Source organism: Crocuta crocuta, unplaced genomic scaffold (genome assembly GCF_008692635.1).
Source record: "Crocuta crocuta isolate KB4526 unplaced genomic scaffold, BGI_CrCroc_1.0 scaffold688, whole genome shotgun sequence".
In the NCBI taxonomy this organism is placed as follows: Eukaryota; Metazoa; Chordata; class Mammalia; order Carnivora; family Hyaenidae; genus Crocuta; species Crocuta crocuta.
The window spans coordinates 1,399,653-1,410,250 of record NW_027530550.1 but is presented as its reverse complement, the minus strand read 5'-3'; the positions used below and the strand labels follow the sequence as shown (position 1 = coordinate 1,410,250).

At 36.4% G+C, this 10,598-nt stretch overlaps 1 long non-coding RNA gene across 1 annotated transcript; it reads left to right on the top strand.

The window, feature by feature from the left end:
* The first annotated feature begins 389 nt into the window (after positions 1–389).
* Positions 390–10,108, top strand: LOC144234533 (uncharacterized). The gene is made up of 3 exons (XR_013336007.1): positions 390–534; positions 8,840–8,960; positions 9,934–10,108. It is a non-coding gene; the product is annotated as an uncharacterized LOC144234533 (long non-coding RNA).
* Positions 10,109–10,598: the final 490 nt, after the last annotated feature.

The following is a 10,598-nucleotide window of genomic DNA, read 5'->3' as shown; positions in this document are numbered from 1 at the left end:
GATAAACTTGGAGATGAAGGATTATCTCAATATTTAAAAACTAGGAAAAGGTTAATTAACAAAGAAGAAATCAGTGAGGTTACTATGAATTTGTATAATTTGTGTCAAATCCATTAACACGGCATTTAAAGGATGTGTGTCAAAAATTAGGACTCTTTGGGGGAGCCTGGGTGGCTTAGTCGGTTAAGCATCCGACTTTCGCTTAGGTCATGATCTCGCGGTTCGTGGGTTTGGGCCCCGCGTCAGGCTCTGTGCTGCCTGCCAGCTCAGAGCCTGGAGCCTGTTTCAGTCTGTGATTCCCTCTCTCTCTGACCCTCCCCTGCTCACGCTGTCTCTCTCTCTCTCTGTCCTAGAAATAAATAAAACATAAAAAAAAAAATTAGGACTCTTTGATTTCAGTCACTGCTATCCAACTTGTCTGAGTTTAAGCCATAAGAAAATGCGGAGACTAGGTATCTGAGAAGAAACTGGAAAACAGAATCACAGAATCAAAGCATGAGCTGAAGAAACTGGAGCCCCAGGAACTGTAGTGAGGTGAGTGTCTGAAATATTTTTTTCTTCTCCATCTAATATTTTTTAAGTTTTAAAATTTACTTTTGAAAGAGGGAGCGCATGAGCAGAGGGGAGGCAGAGAGAGAGGGGGAGAGAGAATTGCAAGCCGGCTCTGCACTATCAGCACAGAGTCCAATGTGGGGCTCCATCTCATGAAGTGTGAGATCATGACCTGAACCAAAATTAAGAGTCAGAGGCTTAACTGACTGAGCTACCAAGCACCCATTTCCATCTATTTCTTATCATTGTTTCTCATACTAACTTCATCCTACAGACAATCTTTCTCCTTATGCCAGAAAAGATGGCCAGCGTCACATACAGATTCCACCCTCCTGGTTAAATAATCCCAAAGAAAAGAGAAAAAATTTTTTCTTCAATCATGTGAATACCAGGGAAGGACTCAGATTCCATGATGGGTCAGATACCTGCTGGCTGCATCAGGAGTTCCAGGGAAATAGGATACAAGCATTGAAAGGAATGCTTTTCAGAAAAAAAAAAAAAAAGCTACCAAAATACAGTGCATTAATAATAAGCAATATGAAATACTTGCAAATCAGTGATTCCCCCCCCCCTTTAGGTAAATAAGAAGCACATCACAGTGCTGTTGAAGGGTGAGTGTGCAGTTCTTCCTGTAGAGGAAGCTCAAATTATCTTCTGACTTCATCTCTGATATGTCAAGACGCTAGATTAGACTTTTGACATTACAGAAAATCCAAATGGAATGGCTAGAAGCAGATAATATCCAGGTAGGTCAATAGACAGGAGGAAACCAGAGATTAATGCAAAAAATAGAACAAAAGATATAAAATTAAAAAAGAAATTTTAATAGACTGTCCAAGAAACACTGTGAACCAAGCTCAAGGCTTGAAACATTTGTGAGTTTCAAACACTGAAGTTAAAATCACCATGTTATATACATATATATATACAAATTTACAAGTGATTCTATCTACTTGTCTATAATTTATGACTTTAACATCACTAGTATGTAAATAAAACCAACAGAAACTCTTAGAACAATTTTAATTACAGAGTTGTAAAAAGACCAAATCAAACACCAGAACATTTATTACAAGTATACTGTCAAAGTATTAACCCTACATAATTAAGGGAGATGAATGGAGAAATATAGCAGTATCTTAATATTAATATTTTAATATTTTGGAGAAAATCAATAGTTTATTTGTAAATAAACAAGATAATTTGATGTATCTATAAAGTCAATTTTCCTTCCTCACAAAATAGCAATTTCTCCTTTAGATTTCAATTATGAAGGGATAAATAAGGTTAATCTTTTTAATTTATTTTTTAATATTTGTTTATTTATTTATTGAGAGAGAGAGCGCGCGCATGGGCAAGTAGGGGAGGGGCAGAGAGAGAGGGAGTCACAGAATCCAAATCCAAAGTAGGCTCCAGGCTTTGAGCTGTCAACACAGAATTGGTGTAGGGTTCAAACTCACAAAATCCTGAGATCATGACCTGAGCTGAAGTCAGACGCTCAACAAACTGAGCCAGCCAGGTGCACCTAAATAAGGTTAATCTTAAACCAGTTGCCAAAATAATACTTAGGGTAATAAAATACATCCTGGAATTTCAGTGTTTGGGAGCAAATAGGTTTCCTTTGATTAATTGATTCCTTTTTAAAACCTCTTTTTCTTAGGGGGTAAAGCATATATACACACTATGTATTAAAAACTAGGGTGTTTCAGGAGGCTTGCAAACTCCAGAAATTGAATGCAATGTTTGAGGTACACCAACACCAAATAGACTTTTACTTTTATTTTTTTTAACAGATAAAGGTTTTTTTGTTTGTTTGTTTGTTTTTACAAATAGTTTATTGTCAAGTTGATTTCCATATAACACCCAGTGCTCATTACTTTTAAAATAGAGAATAGGGACACTTGGGTGGCTCATTCGGTTAAGCGTCCCACTCTTGATTTCAGCTCAGATCATGATCTGATGGTTTATGAGTTTGAGCTCTGCATCGGGCTCTGCACTGAGGGTGCACAACCTGCTTGGGATTCTTATTCTTCCTCTCTCTCTCTCTGCCCCTCCACCACTCGTGCTTTCTCTTTCTCTCTCAAAATAAATAAACTTTGAAACATAAAGTAGAATAAAATAAAATGGAGGACTAAAGCAATAAGGATTAGGATATTGGACATCTTTAATACTATTTTGGAAATTCTGACCATTTCAACAAAATGTACAGTTCATTCATGCACTCATTTGCCTGTTGAGTTGTATATTTAATCATTTTGAATTTTGTTTTTGTGCAGTATGTTTTATACTAGAAAATATGGGTGATAATACTCAAAAAATAATTACAGGTGACATTCTTCAAAGGAATCTTTAATTATTTTCAAATAAATTTTGGTTCAGTAAATTAATCAGGGATAAGTTCAATTTAAAAAAAGAGTCCTATTTTTCTGCCTAATTAGTTTATAGTGAAATGAAAAATATCCAGAATATCAATGACGTGAATTATCTAAGAATAATCCTGACAAAAACTGAGTAGCAGAATATGTGTTAAAATTGTTTTACACTTTAACAAGGGATAGAAGAAAATACATGAATAAATGGAAAAAATTTCAGTCTATCTGTAGGGGAATACCCAGCATCGTGAACATACAGGCACACATGCACAACATATATTTATATATGTATGAATATAAATACACATATACCATGTATATTTATGTATTAATTTGTAGAAATTTCAAATTCTCATCCTTTGGAAGCCTGTGGAAATTTATAAAAATATTACAAAAAATAGAGTCTTTTGAACAGAAATATTGAGAATTTTGCAAATAAAAAGACTAAAGATTCTTTTCCTATCAGCTAAGAAAACATACTATAAAGTGGAAATTATTTTTAAAAAGTGAGACATAATGCATGTAACCTAACTGATAAGTAGACCAAAAAAAATAGAGCTTCAGCCTATTTGGAAGATGCAGAAACATATATATTTTTTAAAAACAGTGTGGGATTTATCACAACCAATGGGAATATTGATAGATAACCCAGTAAATGATATTAAAAAAATCCTACAACTTAGATGAGTTAGACATCAAGTTTATTGCTCTTTCATATTATGTATTAACAGTGTTTTAGTTGATAAAAAATTGATATGTGAAAAAGATGACATCTGTGAAAAAAAATACAGATAAGCACACACACATTTGGGGACAATAATAGTAATTGATAATGGTTTTGATGAAATTCTTAAGAAATATATTTGGGTAGAAAGCCAAAAGCTAAAGAATGTCCTATTGACAGGAAACCACAGAAATGTAAAAATGCAAAAATAAATTCAAAGAAATAATGCCCTAATTTAAAGCACTATAAAATTTAATAAAAATTTTGCCAGTTTTAGAATAAACAAAGGATATTAATGGAAGAATTTCTAAATGAGTAATACAAATGATCAATAAACTTGTGAAATAGATAATAAATTTTATATTGATGCAAATGAAAACAACAATATGCCGTTTCTTCCTTATTTAACTAGCACCTGATAAATGACTGGAGATTTTATGGAGAAACAGCCTCAGTAACATCTTTCTGGTAGAAATGTGAATTGATTACATTTCTCTAGAAATAAATCCCTTTAGCAATGTAAATCAGAAGACTTAAAATATTCTGATATTTGAACCACTATATCTTTGTCTAGTAATCCATCAGAGAACTGATCACATATATGAATAAATGTTTGACTTTAGTAACAGAAATAGTGTTTAAAAATCGAAATAACATACATGTCTAAGAGGGAAATTGGCAAATAAATTATAATAAGCCTTATAACAGAGTGTTTTAAAACAATTAAAAATCTCATATTGAAGTATTTAAAATAACAGGTCAGTGCCAGGCACCTGGTTGGCTCAGTTGGAGTGTGTGACTCTTGATCTTGGGGTTATGAGTTCAAGCCCCACATTGGGTATAGAGATTATTTAAAACACATACACACACACACACACACACAGACTTTAAATTAAATAAATAAATAAATTAATTAATTAAATTAAATAACAGGTCAATGAAAAACTTATACATGCATACATATATGTGTGTGTATATCTATATATTCACAAAGGATATGTAGATATATAGGATATATAAGACTGTTTATAGGACACATTTATCAGAATGTCATCCATAGCTCTGTCTTGGTTTTCCAAACACAGATTTTTCTTCTCTACTTTTCACTTTTGGTTTTGTTATAATTTGTTTTCTTTTCCCATTGGTTTTAAACTTGAGACCTATTATTTCCTAGCGTGTAGCATTTCCATGATGGAGCTTCACTATCTCCATGGATACCTTGAAACAGTGGGGCACCTGGGTGGCTCAGACAATTAAGCCTCCGACTTTGGTCCAAGTCATGATCTCATACTTTGAGAGTTTGCACACCGCCTGAGGCTCTCTGCTGTCAGCACAGAGCCTGCTGCAGATCACCCATCTCCATCTTTCTCTGCCCCTCCCCTGCTTGCTCACACTGTCTCTCTCAAATATAAATAAACATCCAAAAAAAAGGAAACTGAAATTACATAGAAATGTTTGTTCAACACACACTCTTCTGACATAACAGCACACTTTGTGCTAGAAGAGGAGGTACTTAAAAAAACCTTTTTTTCCAGTCACCTTTCTCCTTCCTGTACCCATTTAAATGAGTTCTATCAGTGAGTATGATTTTGAGTGACATAATTTGGAATTTATAACATGGATGAATGATGGGAGAGAGAAGGAGAGATGAGGATAGAGAAACAGGAAGAAATAGAAAGAAGTAGAAAAAGATAAGTTCTGCATAGACAAAAATTCAAGAAAAAAATGTTATGTTGAATAACTGTTTAAGCAAGTGAGTGGCTTGAGCACTGCTGGATAGAGAGGAAATTTGAGTATAAAAAAAAAACTGTATGAAGGGGTGCTTGGGTGGCTCAGTCAGTTAAGTAGCTGACTTACGCTCACGTCATGATCTCCCAGTTCAAAGGCTCATGAGTTCCAGCCCCACGTCGGGCTCTGTGCTGACATCTCAGAGCCTGGAACCTGCTTCAGATTCGGTGTCTCCCTCTCTCTCTGCCCCTCCCCTCTCGCTCTCTCTCATGATCTCTCTCTCAAATAAACATAAAAAAAATTTTTTTTAAAGCATATGAAGAAGTGTTGCTTTGAGATGTGAATGGGATCTTCTTTAATATTCCCTAAGAGATGCAAGTGATATTTGCAACATTTCTAATACTACTTTTATTTGTTAGACTCAATTTTTTTTAATGTTTTATTTATTTCTGAGAGACAGAGAGAGACAGTGAGCAGAGGAGGGTCAGAGAGAGAGGGAGTCACAGACTCTGAAACAGGCTCCAGGCTCTGAGCTAGCTGTCAGCACAGAGCCCAACACGGGGCTTGAACCCATGAGCCGTGAGATCGTGACCTGAGCCGAAGTTGGACACCCAATCAACTGACCACCCAGGCACCCTGCTAGACTCTATCTTTATCCCAATACCATTTTGTGTATTTATTAGGACAAATGTGAATTTGGGATTATTAGGATTACAAATATTTATCTGAGGGAAATTTCTATATGGATGTAAAAAAATTCTTTTGATGTTTATTTATTTTTGAGAGAGAGAGGCAGAGTACGAGCAGGGGAGGGACAGAGAGAGAGAGGGAGACACAAAATTAGAAGCAGGCTCCGGGCTCTGAGCTGTCAGCAGGAAACTCAGAGTGAGGCTCTAACTCATGAACTATGGGATCATGACTTTAGCCAAAGTCAGATACTTAACCAACTGAGCTACCCAGGCACCCCAAATTCCCAAATAGATCTAGTTAGGCTTTCAAAAAACATCCCGATTTTTGAGAACAACATGCATGTATATTTTATTTGCAAATATATTTATGATTAGAGAGAAAGTACTATATAGAATAATTTTCAAGAGGCATTCCTTCAGTGGGGATTACTGCATCCATCTTTTTTGTTATAGGGTTTTAGTAGGAGTGTAATACAACCTCAGCTTTTTCTCTTCAACTGCATCTAAGATATTTTATAATAATTGAATCAGGATCCCAGAAAAGGCGATACGATGATATATTCAAAAACAATACAGAAAACTGAATAATAGGACTTTTACAAAAGTGTCACTAAGATTATAGGAAGTGAACAAAGTACAGAAGATCTCCCTGGGTTTAGAAATAAAAGGAGGCATTGCCTTTGCTTGTCCTGTGGTCTGAGGAAAAGTTATTGTGACCTGGGAAGTGCTGTAATGGTAGCAGAGGGACCTCCCAAAAAGGATCATGTCCAGACTTCCAAACCTAGATCCAGCAGGGACAGAGCCAAGACTATAAACACCACGATCTCTTTATTTCCCACCTTCTCATCACCCGCCAGCTCCTCCCATTGGATGTGTCCCGTGGGACTCCAGAGGGCAAGGAGGCCTTGTTGGTATAATCCATGTATGTCAGGCCTGGAGGAGAAGCAGATCGGGTAGAGAGCTGATCTCCGGGAGCAATGAATATCCAGAACATTTGAAACTTCTATTAGATAATTCATTATCTCTGTATGTGAAATTGACTTCACAGTATGCACACAAAGTATATACAGTGTAAGAATAACAGAACTACAAAGATAATGATGGCGGCTTGTGTCTGCAAATAATTATCAGTTTCTCCTTTTAGAGTCTGAACTACTAGATGCATTACCACCTACTCTCAATAAGAGTATTTGAGCTCTGGGGAATTAAAGAACAATCTTTGTCTCTTCACTTTTTAGATTTCAGTTTATCCTGTGTTTACCATCTCCCCAAAGTGCTGCATTAAATCCAAAGATGTGGGGGGGTTGTTTTTTTATTTTTAATATATTTTTTTAATGTTTTATTTCTGAGAGAGAGACAGCATGAGCAAGGGAGGGTCAGAGAGAGAGGGAGACACAGAATCCAAAACAGGCTCCAGGCTCTGAGCTAGCTGTGAGCACAGAGCCCAAATCAGGGCTCGAACCCACGAACCACCAGATCATAACCTGAGCCAAAGTTGGATGTTTAACCAACTGAGCCACCTAGGCCCCCCTCAGAAGATGTGTGTTTGGAGTAACCTCGAAGCATATTCAGATTCCAGGTCCACTGTTACCTAAGATGTAGTGATTATTTAACTTTTTTAGCTGCAATAAAAAAAAAAAGATAAGTCTCTTCTTTGTAAAGAATATTAATACCAATTTCAAAACTAATTTTTGAATATTATATAAGATAATTTGTAAAGGGCACATGTTGTGACCCTGCCACAATACTAACAAAATGTTAGTTTGAGGCTCAACCCAAAGCTCTAACAAACTTCCCTCTTTTCCCAAAGTTGTGGACTCATTCTTCCATTGGAGAGAGACAGAACATTCTCTGGCTGTGATAGCACTAGAGATTTAATCAAAAAAACCTTGCATGCATGAATATGTTTAGCTTAAATGGATGTTAGCAGAATGTTTGCAGGGTGGTGTGTATACATATATGTGTGTGAGTCAGTCTGCATACAGTTGATGGTCTGGTTGGTATTGAGGGAAGGAAACAAAACATCAGGGATATAAAGCTTTCACTGTGCCTAATAAAGTTGAATGACTAGAACAAAGAAGATTGACTGCTAAGTGGATAAAGCTCTGAACTCTTACCACTGGAACTGTAATTCAACTTCAACTTGATGCCTGATTGCCACTCCTGGGACTCTAGTTGAAGTTATATAGATGCCACCCATGACGGTTGCTGGAATTTGCTGCCCATGGATAAACAGGACACATTTGTTTTCTTAGCCCAGGGCCTAAAATTTGAAATTTTGTAAAACAACACCACAAAAATTAAAAATAAATTCTCATGGATGGAATCTGTGAATGAGGAACATATTTCTGACAGAGGCCATCATCACCAACCAGTGCATGGTTGACTTTACATCTGCTTTGACAATTTTTCTGTCAGTTAAATTAGAGATATTTAGGGTACATGCAAATAGAGTTGCTTTCACTTCACTAGAAGCACTCTTGTGTGCCTAGAGGGACCTTCTGAAATGTCTGTTTATGATACACCACTCCAAGCATAAATGGTTTTCAAATGTTGAGTTGTGATCAGCTATAAAAATCTTGAATGTTAATAACTCAAAAGATATATCTGTAAAAACGGTGTGGCATTCTTTCCCTCCCACATCCTCACCACGCGCCCAGGTGATCATAATGCAACATAGTATCATACGATATAATTGTTTGATGACTCTTCTATGTATAAAAGAGAAGTCAGAGGTAAATTCCATTTAATGAAAAGCATATCTCTGTGTGCAGGGTTCAGGACACCGAATGATAGACCCCTTATGAAGCAGTTGGCATAGAACAGAGAAACGACAAACAATAGTTACTTCTGAAATATGCTTTCCGTTGCTCACCACATCCACTCTGTCCTGCAGTAAGTTACATGTGAGCCTTTGCTCNCTGGGAGAGAGAAGGACACCATGAGCAGGGGAGGGGCAGAGAGAGAGGGAGACACAGAATCTGAAGCAGCTCCAGGCTCTGAGCTGTCAGCACAGAGCCTGACACGGGGCTTGAACCCACGAACCGTGAGATCATGACCTGAGCCAAAGGACATGTGTCCTTCATGTGAAGGACACATGTCCTTCAGTGTCTTCACTAAAAAATAAGGACAATAGTTTCTGTTGCACACGGATGCTAAGGAATTTGATTGAAAGGATGTCAAGTACCTAGTACAGTGTCTTGCCTGTAGTAGTATTCAATATATTAAAAAAATCCTCAATATGCCATAAAGCTGACTCTTTAAATAAAATATGAGTCAGTTAATGAGCTATTGGTATAAATATATACAGATGTTGCTCCAAGTTACAGACACCAATCTGAGAATACTTGATTCCAAAAGTGTTGCTTGTCATCAACAATTTACTTAAGGAGCCATTAATTTCTATTAAAATTAATCTAAAACTGACAGTGTGTCTATTCCTGGAAAAATAAGTCCAGCAGCATTGTGCTGATATTGATGGTATGCATTCATATTTACATACTGTAGATAAGTGGAAATTTTGTTACTACATTAACATTTAAAAAAATAATTCCTGAAGCAGCCAGGCCCTTAATAGCAACTGCAATACCAGCCAGTTTTCAGTTGTTCCCGAAAGCAGCACTAATTGAAATTGTTCAAATCATTCATGGGTTGTGTCAAATGCCATCTCCTATGTGGCTACACCTGGGAGGGGCACTGATTTTGTATAAAATAATTATTTCAAAATAAAAAACATATTTAATGCAAAGTAGTGGTCACAATATCATACCAATCACTGTTTTATACCAAGAACAACAAAAGCATATCTTTTAATAGATTGCAGCAGGTTCTGACATTGTATTAAAACTTTTCTATGTTTATTTTTGAGAGAGAGAGAGAGACAGACAGACACGCAAGTTGAGGAGGGGCACAGAGAGAGGGAGGCACAGAATCTGAAGCAGGGTCCAAGCTCTGTCAGCATGGAGCCGGACTTGGGACTCAAAGCCACTGATGGTGAGATCATGACCTGAGCTGAAGTCAGACACTTAACCAACGGAGCCACCCAGGTGCCCCTGACATGTAGTAAGTACCATTGCCCCCCAAAATAATTTGTATACATATCAAAACTGGGTATATAATGCCTTATATTTTATAAGAAAAATCTTACCTAGAAAAAGAGGATTACAAAATAAATAAGTCATGGGGGTTAATGTACAGCTTGCTGACCATAGTTCATAATCTATGTTGTATATTTGAAAGTTACAAAGACAGTAGATCTTACAAGTTTTCAACACAAGAAAGAAAATATTTTTGTAACTGTATAAGGTGGTAGATGTTATTAACTAGACTTATTATGGATACAATGGATTCACCATGGATACAAATATTGTATCATGATGTTGTACGCTGAAAATATAATGTTATATGTGAATTATAACTCAGTTTAAAAAATAGCAGAGAGTAGGGAGAAAAGTGTGGTCCTGTGCCTGGAAAATCACCTGGAGGAAAATATAACCTAACATAATACCGTAGATATGATACGACATATTATGC